Here is an 18,602-nt window from a genome sequence, read left to right on the forward strand (position 1 = left end):
ATGGGAGATGATTCTCCAAGAGCAGGAAGTAAAGCCTCATTTCCTGCAAATCTGTGTCCTGTATTACTAGAATCCCTCCCCACAGCAAGCAGAGTGTGTGATGTGATGACATGCACACTAATGAGTGGGCTGAAAGACAGCTGCCTCTGAGCAGGGTGGCAGATGGCCACGCTCACAGGCTTCCTACCCCGACTGTCTGGAGGTCAAGTGGGAAAAGGAGTTTTCAGGAGACACGTAGAAACTTCTCTTCTGTTCTAAAACATGTCTTTCAGGGGCAGTTGATGTGGGAAGTGTTTTAGCAGGCACTGGCAGAATGTGCAGCACAGCATTCCCCTCTCAGGAAAGCAGGATGGCTGCGCTGGGCTGGGCTGGGCTGGCTGCTGTCCCACCTGACTCCACAGAACCTCTACCTTCTGCACCTCCCAAACACCTCAGCAGGTCTGGAGCTGCAGATGTCGTCACACCAGAACAAGCTCTTGTTGGCTGGAGCCTGAGCTGTTTCCAGGCTTTGCCTTTTTTGGGGTAACACAGGAATCCTGAGCTTAGAAAATGTGTAAATACTGAAACCAGAAGTGGGGTAAACTTCTTTCTAAGAGTGAAAGAGTTGGTAGGCTTCCTCTTACAGGCCATTTTCCTGCAGTTCCTCTAGCATCTGGGGTGGCAATGCAGAGCAGGCTATGGGCTCTTCCTCTTTGCCTGCTGATTTCATGGTGCACATGCTGTGGGCTGGGCTCAGGGACACAAACTTCCCCAAGTCCTTGGTGTGCTGCTGGCTGCAGGCATCTTGCAGTCCTCTCAGTCCCCCATCTGCACTCTGTGTGCTGGCTCTAGTGCTCATGGAACTGATCCAGCTGAAAAGTCAAGGAAAAAGGAAAAAGATGGAGTTTGAGCCTGGATGAATCCATCACTCTAACTGACAGTACAGCCACTTGATAGCAAGTGCTTCCACAAGAGAAGGGGCTGCTTTGTCCTTGAGCAGCAGCTGATCTAGAAGCCAACTATTGAAAAATATGTTCCATGAGCACTCCTGCTTCCCTCCAGCCCCCTCTACTGTGTCCCAACCCAGCAGTGCCCCTGCTCTGGTGTTGGGTGGTTTCAGCCTGGGCTGAGCTGGCTGGAAGCTCCTGGTGAATCGTCAGCTAAATTAATTCCTGCCCCAGCACCCTGGGTGGCTGTGTGTCACCAAGGGTGATGAGAAGGACATCAGTCTCTTCCCTTAACACTACAATGGATTTGTGCCCAATTAAAATGACTATTAACTGTGGCCTTCATTAGTAGGACTGACAATGGAAACTTTTAATCAAGTGTTTGGCTTGCAAAGAGGCGGAGGAGGGAAAGGATCACTTCTCCATTTATCACGGGTAAGTTACGAAAAAAAAAAAACCAACCTAAAAAAAACTCCCCTTGAGTAATTTGAGTGCAATACAGCTGGATTTTAAAATTCATGATTTAGGCGTGGGAGGGAGAAAATGTATTTTAAACCCCTGCTTTCTCCGCCCAGCCAGATAAGTTTAGCGAGGATCAGGTTAAAGTGGTGACTGTTTTCCTCGTTGGCTCAAGTGTTTCTGCCAAAAGTGGATTTTTTATGTCCACTTATAAGGGGGCTGGAGCAGGGGGAAGGTGCTGTAATGGAAGTGCTGACATCACTTCAGCACAGGGCAGCCCTGCTAATGGTGCCCGCAGAGCTGGAGGAGCTCGCTTGGCAGCTCACACCCAGCTAAGCCTGACAGAAAGGCTCTTTGAAAATAACTTACTGCTCCAAAAATAAACGCAGAAAGCCCAGCCTTCTTCACACTGAACGGGTGGCAAAATTGCTCTCAGCTTTACGGGAGTCCCAGGACATTGTCCAGGGCTTTCCTCAGCCAGCACTGCCATGGGATAGGGTTAATTGCTTGAGGTGTGCTGGGAATTGTTTGGCGTGATTTAATAACACTCCACATCTAAAGTAGGAGGGAGGAAAAACCAGCTAAGCCAGAACAGCCCTGGTCTTGCTGAGGGTGGAGGCCAAGCAGGGTGCAAGGGTAAATGTGTCTTATCTATGCTGTGTCCGTCTGTCCCCAAGGAGAGCTGCTGGCCACCAAAGTCCTCCCAGCCCCAGAGCCCACCCATCCAGGACTGTCCCAGGCTGCTGTGGTCCCACTCTTGGCTTCCTCACACATTTTTCATTACTATGATCCCTTTTGCTTGTGTGGAGTGGAAATCTGTTCCCAGGGAGGAGGAACAAAGGCTGGGTGCTTTAAGCCACCATGCTGTGGGCTTTGGGGAGTTTCTGGTGATGTTTTTGGAGGAGCTGCCTTTCTCTTTGCTCCTGTTGGAATGCATGTTGTTACAAACCACAGGGCAGAGCATACCCACTGCGGGTGTGGGCAGCAACCACCAGCAGCTCCACACAGCACCGACCCAGGAGAGCTGGGCTACAGAAAAGAATCTGCTGTTTAACACTATGTGAAAGTCCTTCAGCTAGTGACACCAACATTTATTTGATTTTTCAGGAAAGCAAGTCCAAAACTGAATTTAAAGCTGTCAGCTGTTTGCAGAGGGGGGAACTGTGCAGAAATCAGGAAGTTCTCGGGGTTGCTGAAGCTGACACACTCATTCACACCACAGAATGTAAGGGGAAATTTAAGGGAGCCTGGGCCTTTCAACGAGAAATTGTCCTTTTCACATAATGAGTGTTTCAGCAGGGAGGTGACACTTTGCCAGCAGGACTCAGAACACTGGGAATGCAAGGGATGCTCAGGAGGTGGGAGAGCAGTGGGGCTATCACAAGAGCTGGGAAAATGAATTGAAAATATGTATTTCAAGTGAACTTCTACAGTTTGGAAAAGTGATGGGGTGACTTGAAAAGCAGGCTGTGAAGAGATGTTTTAAACTCACACCACATTAAGGTGAATAGCCCCAACACAGGCTTGTGCTCAGCGAGGCCCCAGCATGGTGCAGCACAGCACATCATTCACTGCCTTGCCCTCCCTTTCTGTAGAAAATGTGTTTATTTAGTGGTGGCCAGTGCTTTGTTTACCCATTATGCAGTGACAACAGTGTCCACTGTGTGGAAACCCAGGTTGCATTAGCAAACCTAACAAAGCTGGGGCATCTTTGCATTCCCTCCCTTGTCTGTGTTGACTGAGATGAAACCCCTTTTGCATTCTTTGTCTCAGAGCACAGCCTTGGAACTGCAGTAAAAAATTCCCTTGATTCCCTCCAGCCAAGCAGAGGCTGCCACAGGGGCAGGTCCATGCCTGACCACGGGTCCTCTGTGCCTCTGTGCAAGATGTCTTTATGTAACCCCAGCCTCCGACCCAGATCAGCTTTCACCGAAATGCAGGTTTGCAGCAGCTATTCCAGGGAGGCTCTGCAGGAAGCCTTGTGTGCTGCTGGAGGGTTTTATTTCACTTCTGTGTACTGCTTGTAAAAAGCTTCTTGGAAACCAGATCTTTGCGTTTTACTTAGAGTTCACTTATCTGCCAAAAGCTGTTTCAAGTTACTCTTTCCGAACATATTAAATTAATCCTTAGGTAAGAAGGAAACAGCAACAAGTACTGTGTACCTTTGTTGAGAACTCACCCTTTCTAATTATGTGTCCCTCTTCTAAGGTTTAATATCAAGGACTACAAAATGAGGTCAACCTCTATTAAATATAATGACTTTCCCTGTGGAGCTTGCAATGAAAACAGTTTCACAACAAAGGCTTCTATTTAAGGGACAGGAAGTTTCTATTACAAAGTAGTCCCCTAACTTGGTGCAGGGGCTTTGTTTTCATTTGCTGGCTAAAACAGAGTGAAAAAAGATTTGGGTTGAGGCTTTAACCAGTGCTTATCTGAGAAAAACCAGGCAAATTAATACATGAAGATAGGGAAGAACAAAAGCGCTGTTGCTGCAGGAGCTGACCTAGAACCAGTCTGGATGCAACATCTGTGATCCTGAGCCACACCAGGGCCACCAGGAGCTGCAGTGAGCAAACAAGGAAAAGCAAGAGCAGCATGTCTGCATTTCTATTTTTGCTGCGGGCTGGACACAGTTCCCCATAGGTACCCCAAGAACAGGCAGCGTGGTCTGTTCCTGCAGGAGACAAAATGAAACTTGTAAGGGATACACGAGCTACTTCTGAAGGCTTCTGGGAAGAACACCTTTTGGTCTTGCTGGGCAGCTCCTGTGTGCTCCGGGGCAGGGCAGACCCTGCCCAACCAGTAAGTCTGCATATCTCTGTTTTTCAGAGGTGCAGTGGCTCGAGCTGATTGTTGGGTGCTTCTGTAGCTATTTTTGTGGTTTTTTGGCTTGGTATTAAAAGCTAGGTAAGCACAGTGCTGTCTTATTAACTAAATTCTCTTTTACCCCAGAAATAGAGGTAAACATGGCCATACCTTTTCGTTATTATTGCTGCTGTCCTGATAGCTTAACCACTGCCAAAGTTTGCTCTTTCTTTAAGGGTATTTTTTTTCTTCCTGCAGCCTTGCAGGAATGTGCCAGGCAGTTGTAAAAACGCTGCTCCTGCCAAGAGCAGGAGGGTTATTTTGGCATCAGCCAGCAGCCCGTACGAGCTTCACCGCCCTAAGGTTCGAGCCGCGTGGAGAGAGCAGCTCGAGAGCGGCAGCCCTGCCTTGTTCAGCTCCGGCTGCCCTGCTCCCCCCTTCCCCCGCAGCTCAGCTCGCTGCTCTGCGCTCCTGATGCCCGCAGCCGGCTGGAATGGCATGTCAGTGCAATTTCAGTGTGTGGATGCCCCGGTGCGCGGTGACGCGCTGCAGCCTCCCCGCAGGAAGCACGGGCTGACCCGGGGGCGCGCTGGCAAGCGCCATGCGGATCAGCCTTCCCCGCCAGCGGCGGTGCTCGCCCTTTAAGAAAAAGCCTGCAGTAATTTTCCATTACCCTGCACGGTCCTGTCTACGTGGCAAGAATTGTTTGTGGAGGCTGGAGCATCGCGGGTGAGGCGCAAGCCCCGATCCGGCTGCCGTTGCCTGGCTAGGCGCTCGGCATGCCGGCAGCACGCCAGGCTCCTGGGAAGCACCTTTGTTCCCGAAAAGGGATTTGAGTTGTGTTTTCATGGCGAAAGCTGGGGACAAATGCTGCTTTTCTCAAGGGGCCTAGCAGAACTGGGCTCTCCAAACAGCACAAGCCAGCCAAAATGCTCAGTAGTAGCAGTAGTAGTAGTAATAATAATAATAATAAATAATAATAATAAAAACATGGAGTCCATCTCTTGTAGCAGTTTCTCTTCCTTTGCACAAGGAAATATCTTGTAATGAGCTCGTGATGTTGGTTTTCTGCTGCTCTGATCATAACAGTCACTTAATCAAGGTAGAAATACTGTCAGCAAAATCCTCCCCTGCTCTTGCTCTTTCCATCTAATAAACCAGACAGATCGCTGTTGTTCTGCAACTTGATAAACAGGTTATTTTTTTTTTTTTTATGTAAGCTCTGGAGTCCTGACAGGAGAGTAGTCTGAAATGCCTACAATATTTCAAATGCTGCCAGCAGAATCTGCAGCAGCAGGAGGAGCTGGTCTGTGTGCTGTCCCTGCTTGCTGGGGCTTAGCTTTAAGTATGGCAGCAGCGTCAGTGCAACAGGCGTTTCCATGATGCCTCAAGCTCTAGGATAGCTTATTTTATCTGTTTGAGGCTTGATACTTATCATTAACAAGAGTTCTGTGCTCCTGCTAGCAGCTCGTGCTGCCAAGGTCTCTCCCAACATCAGCCAATAAACTACATTGGTAGTTGTCACACCACTTCCCTTCTGCAGCAGCTCCAAGAACCCTCAGGAGTTGCTCCCCAGGAGGAATGAATGATTACTTTGGGGTGTCTGTTTACCATTGGAAACCTGAGAATTGAAAAATTAAGTATAAAGTGGAACACACTGAGCATCAGCCTTAATTCTGCTTCATGGAGTATGCAGCCAGAGGGGAATTTTGTGCCGGCATTTTGGCATCCTGCATTGCACAGAGGAACAAACCTCACCCAACAAAGCCCTGGCACAGCTACCCAGGGGTACAGGCATAGCCTGTCCTGCAGCCCTGTCACTGTCACCTGTCTCCTAACCACAACCTGTCTGAGGTTTACAGTTAAGAGATGTTGGTTTCCTGCAGTTTCTCTCACAAATTAACAACGTTCTGTGCTTTCTGGGCCCCTTTTCTGTCCTGTTTCCTCACACCCAGCCTTTCCACCACCTCCTCCTCATCCCTGCTGCTGAAGGCTCTGTTGCTACCACCCAGCAGCTCCACTGATGCTCCGGCCATCTGGGGACCTGCAGTGTTCCCCACCTCTGGGAGAGCCATGCAGGAAGGATGGAGCAGGGCATGTCTAGCAGCTTGGCTCCATGCCATCCATCACCTGGAATACGCTGGTCCTCCATCAGTGAAATGTGCCTTGTCTGATGGGAACGACTGCGCAGATATTTGGGAGGGTGAGTTTCCACATCCCTAGGTCAAAATTTCCCATATGGTTAACTTGATGGGAAGAATCAGCACCTTATCCATGTTACTCACTGCCTGGCTCTCTGCTCAGTGAACTTTTGGACTTTTTTAATCTGTCCTTGGATTGGTTTTTGTTTGTTTGGATTTTTTAAAGTAAACTACTGCCTCTTAGTATCAAAAAAACCCTGTATCTAAGAAAAGATGGGTTTGGCTCTTAAAAACCGCTTGTTAGTAGTAGCCCTTTTTCTTTTCAGTGTGTTTTCAGAAGTGAAAAGCAGTACTTGGGAACTCTTTATTTTTTTAAGAAGGCACATAAACACAGAGGTGTGCAAAGGAGAGTCCTTTTCCAAAATACCTTCCTGTGCTGTGTCTGCTCTAACACACCACCACAGTCGCCTTTGCTTGGGATTTGCTCCACACAAGAAAATGTGGAGGATCTTCACTGCCAGAGGAGGGTTTGCCTCCCTTGTTTGTGCAGTTAGGAATGTGGGTGAGTCACTGCTTTCTTTGAGGGATGAAACCTTCCATCCCAACCCCTTATGCCTTTGTTTGCTTTTAGAACTTTGCTGCTGTTGAAGGTAACTCACGCTCCTGTGGCTTCTCTGGGGCTCAGGTTTAACATCTGGTTTCACATTTTGTATTCCCTTTTTAAAAGCACAGAGACGGGACTATATCTTCCCACGTGTGGTCCAAAATCCATAGGATCCTGAAGACCATAGCTAGAGCAGGCAGACCCCCAGCTGGTCCCCAGTGTTTTCAGCACCACCAGGGCAGCAGGGTGTGGCTGTTGAATTGCAACGTCCCTAATTAAAATCGGCAATTTCCAACGACTAAATTAGAGCAGTCTTTGAGGTCATTTCGTTTCAGGAAGGCGAGAAAAGCAGAGAAAGAAAAAATGCGCTAGAAAGACACAAAAGCACAGTTTTCTAACTTTTCTAGCTTTCAGCAATTTAAGCTTAGGGACCTGTGGCCATTTTGTGAATAAATTATCTGATTTCAAAGGTTTGATTTCAAAGGTTTTTAAATGCCTTGAATGATAGTCCTGCTTTAGAAAATGAGGTCCTTACTTTATGGAGAGGCTTAAGTATCAGTTTCAGTTCTTTATGTTTTGCAGATTGAAAAAAAAAATATATATATATAAAAGACTTCATAATCATGCCATTTTCCTCAGCTGAAATTTGATATCTAATCCTGATCTTTTTCCATATATAATATATAGTTTCATTCTTGTGTTGGTTTTGTTGTTTTTTTTTTTTTTTTTTTTTTTAGCTCTGTAAATCTGCAAGTTATTCCCAAAAGCCCAGTATTTATATTTATTCCATAGCAAGCATGTGACTGGTGTGACTGCATAATTATATCAAAATGATTTTGAGTTTCTTTTGTTGCAAAATGTTCCAGGGCTACAGATATGTTTTGAATGCATAATAAGCTCCGGGTATTGAGATTACAAGAGAAACTATCTGCAAAATCCTATGGATTAAGGTCATGCATGAGATATTTAATTCTCCCTCCTGTGAGGTTTGATTGCAAGATAGTGTGCTCCCACTGACTTCTTAAAATGAGAAACCTTGAAAAATTGACCAGATTCTGTCAAATTTGCTGCGCTGCTAGTGGAACTGGAGGTGTTGAAGAAACGGAGAACTGTGAGGAAAAGAAGAAGCAGAGACCAGGAGGGTCAAAATCCCTGCTGGTTCACAGCTTGGAAGTGAGGAAAGACACCAAGATGATTTTTTTTTTTATTGCCACAATTTGAGAATTCAGTATTTGAGAAGGGGCAGCTCTTCCCTCTGTTGCTGTGACTGCAGCAGGGTCTCAAGGCTGCAGCTGGGACCAAGGATCTGTTGTGCCGGGCCAAAGGATGTGTCCTTGAGGGTAAAGGATGCAAAGTGTGGATGGCAGAAATGGAGGTCGTGGGGGGAGCACCTCAGTCCTATGGAAATTCAGTGATATCTCTTCCCCTCACCTCAAATGTATATATGATCAGAGACTTGATGGGAGGTAAAACTGGGTAAAACTCTCTGGAAGACCATTGCTCTCCTCCACATCGGCCAGAAGGCAGATTCAGTGAATTCTTTTTTTTATGGAGGTGGTTATTCTACTGCTTTTTAATTATTTTTTCCCCTCTCCATAAACTATTGAAAATATCCGATGGCAATAACTTCCAGTAACTGATTCTGTCATACAAATGGGGTGTATCCTTATAGAGAACAAACCACCCAGGGTTCAAGTTAAATATAGATCAGCTGCATGGACTCCCTCTCCAAAAAAGGTGTGGACGTAACAATTTTACCCTGTTGCAGACATGATTAGTCACTGGTATTCTTCATGCCGTCTGTAACTAGGGCATCACTGCTGCCTCACTGCCTGTCCGAAGGAACCTGGCTGGTGTTTCTGCAAACGCCATTGGGCTGAGGAAGGGGTGGAGAAATGCAGCTCTCAGCCCGGGATATATTTAGTGAATGCAGCTGTGGGAGGCAGCAGGAACAAGAGAGCTTTTGTATTGCCTGTGCTCTCACAGCTCACATGCCTAAATAATCTGCTAGTTTCTTACCCATATGTTTCCTTCCCCTGGTCCCCAATGTTTTTCATTTGAATGTAAAGTTATACTTTAGCCAGAATCCTTCCTAGAGTTTAAAAGTGAGATGTGTTGCACTGTCAGTCTTGGTACAGCACTTTGAATGGGGCAACCTGCAACTTTCAAGGGCACTGGACTTTCTCCATAGCAACTGGGGAAATTTTACTTCATCTCTTACGGAAGGTAGTGATGTTGAATATGCCTTTCATGTGCACTGCAGAGCTTGCCTGGGGTGGGAGCAGACCTGCAGTGCTGCTGCGGCCCCTCCCAAGCAAGTAAAATCTGCTTCTTGCCACGGCTGCTGAGCTGCAGTGCAGAGCCTGTATTTGGCACCCTGAGCACTTCAATGAGCTGTAAGAACTCTGCTGGTCCTCCCGGCATCCCTGGGAGTCTGATCCAATATTCACTGGTACGTCATGGGATAAAAAAGGAGGACAAAAATAGGACCCAGCTGACCTGCTGGGTCAAGCGGGAGCAGGTTACTGTGGCTGTGCATTAGGACTAATTTGTCTGTGCTCTCTGGCAATGTTCAGACTTGCCCCCAGAGAAAAAGATCGAGGCTGAGAATTCCCTGTGCATCTTCTTCCCTGGCTTGTTCAGTGACATACAACAAGCCACGAGCTGGCCTGCCTCAGGCTTTAAAGGATTATAACAAGTTATACTGCAGCATATAAATTCTTTTTTTTGTCTTGTTCTGATGTGGTTAAGGGGTTGAAAAAACAAGACTGGAGCAGAGTAGTGCTGTCTGGATGGTGGAGACATCACATTTAGAGCGAGACAGACTCTGCCATTGCTTTCCTAGAGCTCGTCCCACCTTAGGGTGTTTTTCCACCCACAGCAGCATTGCTGGGAGATGTTGCAGTGACACATCTGTTCTTGGGCAGAGCAGCACTCTGACCCTTCCCAGCCCACCCTGGACAGCATGGATTTGCTGTTTGTGTGGCAGGGACCTGATATCGTATCGGAAATGCACCTCCTGTGGGTGGCTTTTATCATTCCACCACAGGCCAGCACTGATCCTGACACACATCCAGCTTCTATTAAAACTGTGTGGTGTACGTGTGCAGGATATAGCTGTCCCACCTTTGCATGCTGTGATCTAACAGAGTTTCAGTGGCCAGTTTGTCTATCGAAAGTATTTATTATTATAGGAAAAATGCATCTATGAAAAAATCTGTACGAACACGATACCCCGGGGGACTCTACACGGTCTTTCCTGTCTCGAATCCCGCGGACTGGCTTTGTTTCCGCAGTTAAATGGTTAACAGGAGCACTAATTGGCTCTGAGCGCTCCAGCCCTTTGCAACAGATTATTGGCATGCTGGTAGGAGCAGCTCCCTTCCTTCCCTTCCCCCTTCATTATAAAAACATGTACTGTAGAGAAACCAAATACCACATGGCGCCCTGCGCCTAGCCCGTCACCGCTCCCGCTCCGTGTTCAGCACAAAAACTCCTTTTATATTTGGGAAGCGGAGGGAGAAAATTCTCGAGAGGCAAGATCGTGGCGATAGCGGCTGAATCGGCATATTTATTTACAGTGTGCAGGGGCTGGAGCCCACAACCCCACACACCCACGCCCTGTGGGGAGCAGTCCCGGGGGGGCTCCGAAAGCGGAGGGGAAAGGCCGTTTTATGAGGGAGAACTCTCCCCGTCAGGCTTCGGTTTTGCGGGGGGATCTCGGAAGGTACCGAGGGGCTGAATGTGAAGAGAGAAAAATAAAAGCTTTGCGGGGAAAAAAACACAAACAAAAACAAAAAAAAAGAAGTTGCATTTCTGCTTTCCCGAGGAGCCGTGGGCGTTCTGAGGCAGCTGTCTGCAGAGGCAGGCGCCATTTCGTGAGGCGGCATTAATGCAGGGAGAGGAGACATGTTGTGTTCGTGCAGTTTGGATTTTAAGGTTTTTCTCCTTGGTTTAAAGCAAAAGGCTTATTCATCCCACCTTCACCCTCGTTCAGTCTAAAAGCTTTAGTTTTTTTAATTTGAAGGAAAAAAGTTATGACAAGTGGGGAAAAACAGGGAAAAGGGGGGAAGTTCTGACAGTTATCGCAGTGTGCAATCAAAATCAGGTCTACCTCCAGGACACAAAAAATCTTAGAGGTGTACATGGTTCCAGAAGTGCCATGAATGGTGTAGGGAGGATAACCAGGATGACAGCGTGGCTGTACACCCAGCCCAGGTGTGCAGGGAAAATGCGATGCATTAGGAATTTTTTAAATAGAGGATTTTTTTTTTTTCTGCTAACAAAAAAACGAAACCGGCCTTTTGTGATTTACACGAGCTGACTTGACGTCCAGGTTTTGAGATACTAGTTTTGATCTAAAAGCCCAGACTATTGCTGTGCTGCAGAACTGTGCTTTTGATCAAAGGAGAAAATAGGAATCGTGGCAGGAGTGAGCTTAGGCTGATGCCCTTCAGTGCAGAACTCCTGGAATAAGCTGCAGCATTTTCATTAAGGGCTTTTGGTATGGGAGTTGACTTTTTACCACTCCGGGACCTTTCACTTGCAAAATGCATTATAAGGCTCATTTGTTTAACAAGTCTCTGGGAGCTGGAAGAGGGAGAATTAATGCTGGCATTTGGGAATACAACTGATAGTGCTGCATTTGATTTTGGTTTCATGTCATTATTTTCTGGTTTCAGAGGCAGGAAAAGCTGCTCATTTATTTTTCATGTAGCTGTATTTTTTCTCCTGGCTTCTTAAGGAGGCAGAGCTCATGATATGGTGCTGTTAAAGGCCTGGAGCTTTTGATCTGATGTTCAGTTCCAACAAATTTCTGTTCTAGAGGTTCTGCACTTTGAGGAAGGCTGCACGTTATAGAGATGAATCAGTGCATCTTCTAAAGGAAGAACTACAAAATGAGTGCAGAGGGTCTCTCTTTATTTTCCTTGCTGACCCATCAATGACCATCTCTCTGCCAGCTGACGGGTCCGTAATGTGTAGCTCAGAAATGTTGCAGCCTCTGTGGGAATATGGTGTGGGATTGGGAATGCTGCAGCAGTGCAGCACGCTTGGGTGTGGGGCTGCTGACTCCCAGGAAAGCAGCCATTGTTATTTCAGCTGCTCACAAAAGACTTGAAAACTTCCAGCCACAGTATGCAAATCCCAGCTAGGTTTTCAAGGAGTATTAGTCAAATTTAAGACTCCTCCATGTTATATGCAGCTGAATTTTGCAAGGTCTTTGATCTCCTTGCTCTGGGTCTAAAGGTTCCTTTTCCAGCTTGTCACCTGCAAAGATTTCTTTCAGACGATGATTCCTTTATTACAGAAAAGCCTCTTTGCCATCTCACAACCATTATTTTTCTTGATTGCCCTTTTTTACTCTTCTAAGGTTACATTCCATCTGCAGCTCAAACATAACCGGGGTGCAGTGCACTGATCAGCAGCAATCAGTGTAGAAGAACTCTAGCGTGAGATCGTGTATATCCTTGGTTTGTTTGTCTAAGACTGTGCATTATAATGATAACATAAAGCATAAAATAGTTTCCATATATAAAAATCACTTTTTCAGCATATACTCATGTGCCTTTTGGAACCTCTTAATTAGGTTATGTTTTTCCCTAAACTTAATTCCACATTATTAACAGCACTTGAGTAGACTTCAACATTCCAATTTTGGTTACAATTTTCATTCTGTTCAGTGGGTGTGTGTATATATATATATATATATATGTATATACAAGAAGATAATCCTTTATTAATCTTTTGAGCAGAACAGTTTTTGTTTGTGCAGCAGAAATTTTGTGCCTGAATGTTCATTATCAGCACCTGATATGCTAGCCTGGAGCACAATAGCTTAATAATTGGAATTTAAGGGGAGAAAAAAAAAAAGCTAGTTAATAAAGTCACAGTGTTTCATTTTCATGCATGTTATGATTGTAAATTATTCAAGCATTTGCCTTTAGCTCCTACACATACGAACTTATGCTCTCCACACATTTTTTCCCCCAAGTGCTTTATGGTTTCCTTTGTCTTACACCCTAGGTTGGAGTATTCAAATGTGCTGTTTAATATCAGTAGCATGTGTGCCTCGTTACAAGAAAATCTGAGATAATTTCCAAATTAAAACATTTTATTTTGACCTATTTGTTTCGACTTCTGTCTCACGTTTGGTCTCTTAATTGCCAATATTCTGTTTTAAGGAAGGTTTTTAAAGGTGGGGAGTAAGAGGTGAAGTACATAGCACAATTTATATTCTTTCTTTTGTCATTAATAATAAAAATATGAAAGAAAAAGAAGTGTTGGGGAAATTTAAAAGAATGGTGATGCAATTATATCTGTATGTGCAAAGCTACAATGTGCTTGCTCTTACTCTTGAAATTTAGACCTGGTTTTCTTTCCCTTCTGCAGACTGGATTAGTTCATTTCAGTTGCATTTTCCAAGTACTGCCATACATGTTCATCCCTAATTCACTTCATGTGCTTCCAAATCCTTAGGACAACATTAGGTTTAGACACCAAGAAAAAACTGGAGTGATTCCACGGGTCTAAATGTAATTACTCAGCCCTGAATTAAAGGCACAGGCACGTAACTTATGTCCCATGTGTTTGGAGTAACAAGAAGAGATCAAAATCTCAGCTTTTGTCATTAAAGTAAATGTTTCTACACTTAAGACACATTTGTAGAAGTGATAGACTCTGGTTAGATGCATGATTAAATCTTGAAGAAAATAAATCTTGTTTTGGGCGCATAGAACCTTGTTGTGATCTTCCTCTGGGTGAAATGGTATTGAAGGTGACAGTCAGATTTTTCAGGTGGTGATCAAGCACTGTGCGTGTCTCAGCCAAGATATCTTGTGTTTGCTCTGCTGCTTTAATTGCACAAAAAGCCATTGACCTGATTTTGTGAGAGGATTGTACCAACAGTGTTTTCTAGGGCTGCTTACGTTTTCCCACAGCTTGCTGCCTAATATAAAACTTCAACTATTAAAAAGTGCACTGTGAATGGTTTTAAGCTGAGACAAGATTGTCACCCTTGCTGGGTTGGTCGGAGAGAGGGAAAGTATTTGTTTCAGTGTGAAAATCTTGTCTGCAACAGTTACAGCTGGTAATCCTGGAGTTTATGTGCCTGACATGCCCAGAGCTGCTCCAGTCCCTGGGCTGATGAGCTTTCTGAGTTGGGTAAAGTCCTGGCAAGAGCCAGTTTATAATGAATTGATTGTAGGAAGAAAATACAAAAGCTCACGGGAAACATTAGCCTGACACAGGAGCTGTTTCTGTTCAGGTGACATTCTAATCCAAGTGTGTCGGTGCCTCTACTACAGCAAAAATTGGACTCCACATGTAGCAAGTATTGACAAATACGAAAAAGTTTGTTTTGAGCTACTACATAAGTGGTCTTTTATATATATGGTGCACTACAACAGGGTGATTCAGTGCTTTTTCACACTATGAAATAAAAAAAGTATATGCTTGTAAGATTTCAGAAAAAAAAAGGGTACCATTCCTTTTCCCTGCATGTGGCAATTTACTGAATAATGCATCATTTTGTCAACTTTTATATACCAATCAATAAATGCCCTACGGTGCCACCTGCACACGGGAGAAGAGAATGAAGATCATTATAGAAACAGGCTTGAAACTTGCTTGAAATAAAAATCCCAATTCTGTACTTGTGGTTTTGGAGGCCTGGGCTGTTTTTCTTTTCATTCTAGAGTAGCTGTAATTTATCTTGTTCAGTCTGAGTGAAATTCCTCATGTTTGCAAGGCCGGTATGAAACCCTTTGCCTCCAAAACTCCAAGGAGATTTACCAAGAAAATATAGTTGTTGTTACAATCATCATCATCATAACTTTCCAAAGTCTCCACTAGAACTCAGATGGAGAGTGCGTAAAAATAAAAATTTGAGCTTATAGTTGGATATTTTTTTTGTCCTGCGTCCTTTGATTTTGACGTGTAAACACATATTTGTGCTAAGCCTGTTTTCCCTTTTCTGATCATATTCCTCAAACACTTAAGCAATCAAGCATTACTGGCTTTTGTTTGCAGGAAATAAGTTTCAAGGATGGTCATGTAAATACCTTTGGAAAATGAGATTTAAATGTGCATAAGGAAGTAATTATGCTAGAATCATGCTAGAATTTGAAATTATCTGAATTTACAAAAAAAAAAATCCATTGTCTATATCTTCTAAAACATTTTACAGCTACATTTAAAGTCCAGCTATTCTGAAGATTTGGCTTAAAAGTTATAAAGTGTTCTGACTCATTATGTAACAATTCCTTAACATATTGGAAAATGGGAGAACAATATCAATTTTGAAATGTAAGATGGGATTAGGCTCCCTTAATTATGCTGATGTTTTTGGGATTTTCAAAACATCCCATGACTCTGCAGACTCTGTTTCCAGCCAGAATGGTGAGATAAAGAACACTGCTCGCAGCTCCTACCATTTAAAGGGATTTTAAACCCTATGACCACGTCTAATCCTTGTATGGTTCCAGTCCTGCAAGTTTCCAGGCAGGGAACTCGATCAGTGCAGAGCAGTTCAAGTGTGTCAGCCAGGTCACAGCACCTGCCGTGGTGTGCTCTACTCTGGCATTACAGTCCCTGGGAAGGTGCACTTCAGTTTCTTATTTGCTTTCAAAGGTGATGTCAGCAGTAAGCAATAATTTTTTTCATGTAACGAGACATGTAATACCTTGTTAACACTTTTATAAATTCCAGTGTCTAAGTGGAGACAGGTAAAATGGTCAGTATTTTTCTACCATGTCCCAGTACTCTTATAAAAGTTTTCCAAGCCAAGCAGAATAGTTTGTTACCTAAAAGGTGACCTTGAAAAAACAGGACATTCCATACAAGAAGTAGGGGCTAAAAAAGGGGGTAAAGAAACAGGTTTGTTGTTCCAAGCTCCAGTGGTTTACTTTAAGAAGCAATTAAACATATTACTATCCTGTCACCCACATTATTTAAGTTTGAAACAGTCTAGAGTTTTAAACTCCCATAGGATTTCAGCAGAATAAGGACTACTGCGTCTTTCTGACTTTTCTTATACTTCTAAGGCTGTCATTGAAGGCAATAGCTGTATGTTAGACGTGGACCAAATACAGCATAAATACCTTGACTGAGATGAACTTTATTTCTTACATCCATTTAAGATGGCAGCAAGGGTTAGTTTGAAGGTGATCTGTAATAAAAACAAAGAACTTTGAGTCTCAAACCTCCTTAAGAAAATTGGATTTGATTTCCCAAGAAAAATGTGTGTATATTCCCTAGTAGAGTTAATATAAAGGATAATAATTAATCCTGTCACTAGACAATAATTGCTGGTCTGCTATTTGCTTTATTGTATAGAGGAACTCATGCAAAACTGAAACAGCGAGGTGTGTCGGTTGTTAAGGAGCTCTTAGATCTAAACTTTGAGCTCAGGCCACAAGATCACGTGTACAGTAACAGTACTGACTCTGATATGTTGTGACCAACAAGCTAAAAATTTGTTTAGGAGAGACCATTAAGTCCCATAAAATATGTTGAATCAATTTTTAACTTCCATTTCTTCTTTATATTTTTTATTAATAACTTTCTTTTGAAAGCAGGAATATAAAGAGCTGAATCTTGGTTAAAATGGCTTCACTTTGAATAAATTGAAAAAACACTGGGGTTTGGCTTAGATCGAAAGATTTTTTTCTTTACCATATGTTTATAACACTGATAAGAATTTGTTTCTAATTATTCACAGTAATAAATCTTTTTTTTGCTGCTCACAAGGTTCATCATTCTGAACATGAGCCCCATGGAAGTGCCAGCAAACCCCCCATATTAACATAATCTCAGTTTTTGGTGTTAAAGCCTAGGAACAAAAAGGGCATATGTAAAAGTTCTCTTTATGTGTGTCGATGTGTTTGCAATTATTCATTACCGGCTGGAGCAAAAGTCTGGATTTCAATTCCAGTTCCAGACTTGAAGCAGAATGAGCAGCACGAGTTCATTGTAGAAGTGAGTGTTATCCTTGCTGCTGCTGGGTTTATTGCTTGTCTTGTGGCAGTAGCAAAAAGCTTTAGCTGGGATCAATACACCAGAGTCATCTTCACCAGTCACATGGGGAATGTGGTTCCATGCTCGGAAGGTGAATTTGTATCTACTTGAGCAGTTACTGTGATTTTAATAGTCAATTACTGAGGAAGGAAACAAAAGGGGAGGGGAAAAACCAGATTGTTTGTTTGACCAACATATTACAGGTTCCATACAAAATCTGAAAATAGAGCCGCTGCTTGATTCAGGACAAAGTGACAACTTCTATAAACACCCAGTTCACAGGAAGTTAAATGCCTCCCACAAACAGCTCGCTGTGCTCAAAGGGCATTCCATATCCTGTTTGCATATTCTCTGTCCAAGTAATCCAAACTATTCTGTTTGGCCTAGGGCCTAGGAAATTGGCATTGATTTCTTCTGAAAAGTGAGAGTTTTGGTTGAAGAAAAGTTTGGTGACATCTCTCAGTCTTGTTCAGACTCCTGTTTTCTACTTCAAAAGGCAGATACAATACTTGACCATTTTGTCCAATATTTGCCTTTCCATTATATTTGTGTCTCCAAAGATCTGTGGGCTGTGCTGTATAACAAAGAATAAACTGCTTCACCAACCTTTTGGTGTCCTTTGGTACAGAGGGGAGGTTGGGACGCGTGGGGAAGGGACACTGCCCTGTGGGATCACAGTGTGCCTTTGTATGTTGTCCCTAAGGGATAATAACATGGGGCTGGGGGAAGGAAGAAAGGTTCTAGAAGAAAACAGAGTACCAGAAAGTCAGGTTCTGTGCCTCCATCTGGAATGCCAGCCACAGACGCAATCTCAGAAAATAGTTCCCAAATTAGTAATGGAAACATTAACTTGTGTCATTATTTTCGGACATGTGGTTCATAAAACATGGCTGAAGTGTTTGGTCTAATGATACACAAAGGAAGGGAATGTGTTATCTGAAGAAGAAGGAATGAACTTTATAGAGGATATTGCAGAGGATATTGCTGAATTTAGGAGGCAAAAGTGGGGTAACTTCAGAGGCAGTAGGAATGAGAATTTTGTTCCACAGTTTCATTAGGAAGAAGAATGCAAACAGTCTGCTCCTGGTAAGGAACAGCAGCACCATGGCTCTGCAGAGTGACTGTACTTGTGTTCACCTCCATGCAGCTACTCAGGGCCAGGGAACGGAGGTCATGGATACTTGTGGAAGGATTTTCAGACCTGCTTCAGGTCTTGGTGCCCAGGAAGCAAAAGAGCAGTGCTGCACGTATTTAATGAAGATATTAGACTTTGAGTAATTTGTTGGTTACATATAGCAGCAATAGAGTAACAGACTTCCAGAAACATTTATCTATAAATGTACATAGGGTTGTTATGTCTGGTTTTTTTATTTTTATTTTTTAATATTTTTTTTAAAAGAGAAACAGTCTATTACAATAGACAGTCTGGTATAGCTAGAGAAAATCAGATAACAGTGGGAGCACACAGGTTAGGTCTTGTTCAGGCATAATCTCAACTGTCCTGGCTGGAATCACACTACTCTTACAAGGTACTATTATGTCTAAAATCCCTGATCTCTTTTCTCTCTTTCATGTGGTTATTGCAAGTGATCACACATATATTCTGCTAGAAACATACTTGTGTTTGGGAAGAAACAAGAGAAAGGCTGGAAA

General features: G+C 43.7%; 1 protein-coding gene across 5 annotated transcripts in view; it reads left to right on the top strand.

The window, feature by feature from the left end:
- Positions 1-1,208: 1,208 nt before the first annotated feature.
- CHD2 (chromodomain helicase DNA binding protein 2) overlaps positions 1,209-18,602 on the top strand; it is a 90,265-nt gene continuing 72,871 nt past the window's right edge. The window contains exon 1 of one of the 5 annotated variants that reach the window (XM_064388525.1): positions 1,209-1,361. The gene's annotated coding sequence lies outside the window, so the exon portion shown is untranslated. Of the gene's footprint in view, positions 1,362-6,132; positions 6,394-6,683; positions 6,894-10,381; positions 10,663-10,825; positions 10,875-18,602 lie in introns of those variants that run through there. The other 4 variants (XM_064388527.1, XM_064388523.1, XM_064388521.1 and 1 more) reach the window with 4 other exon arrangements.

Source organism: Passer domesticus, chromosome 14 (assembly GCF_036417665.1).
Source record: "Passer domesticus isolate bPasDom1 chromosome 14, bPasDom1.hap1, whole genome shotgun sequence".
Classification (NCBI taxonomy): Eukaryota; Metazoa; Chordata; class Aves; order Passeriformes; family Passeridae; genus Passer; species Passer domesticus.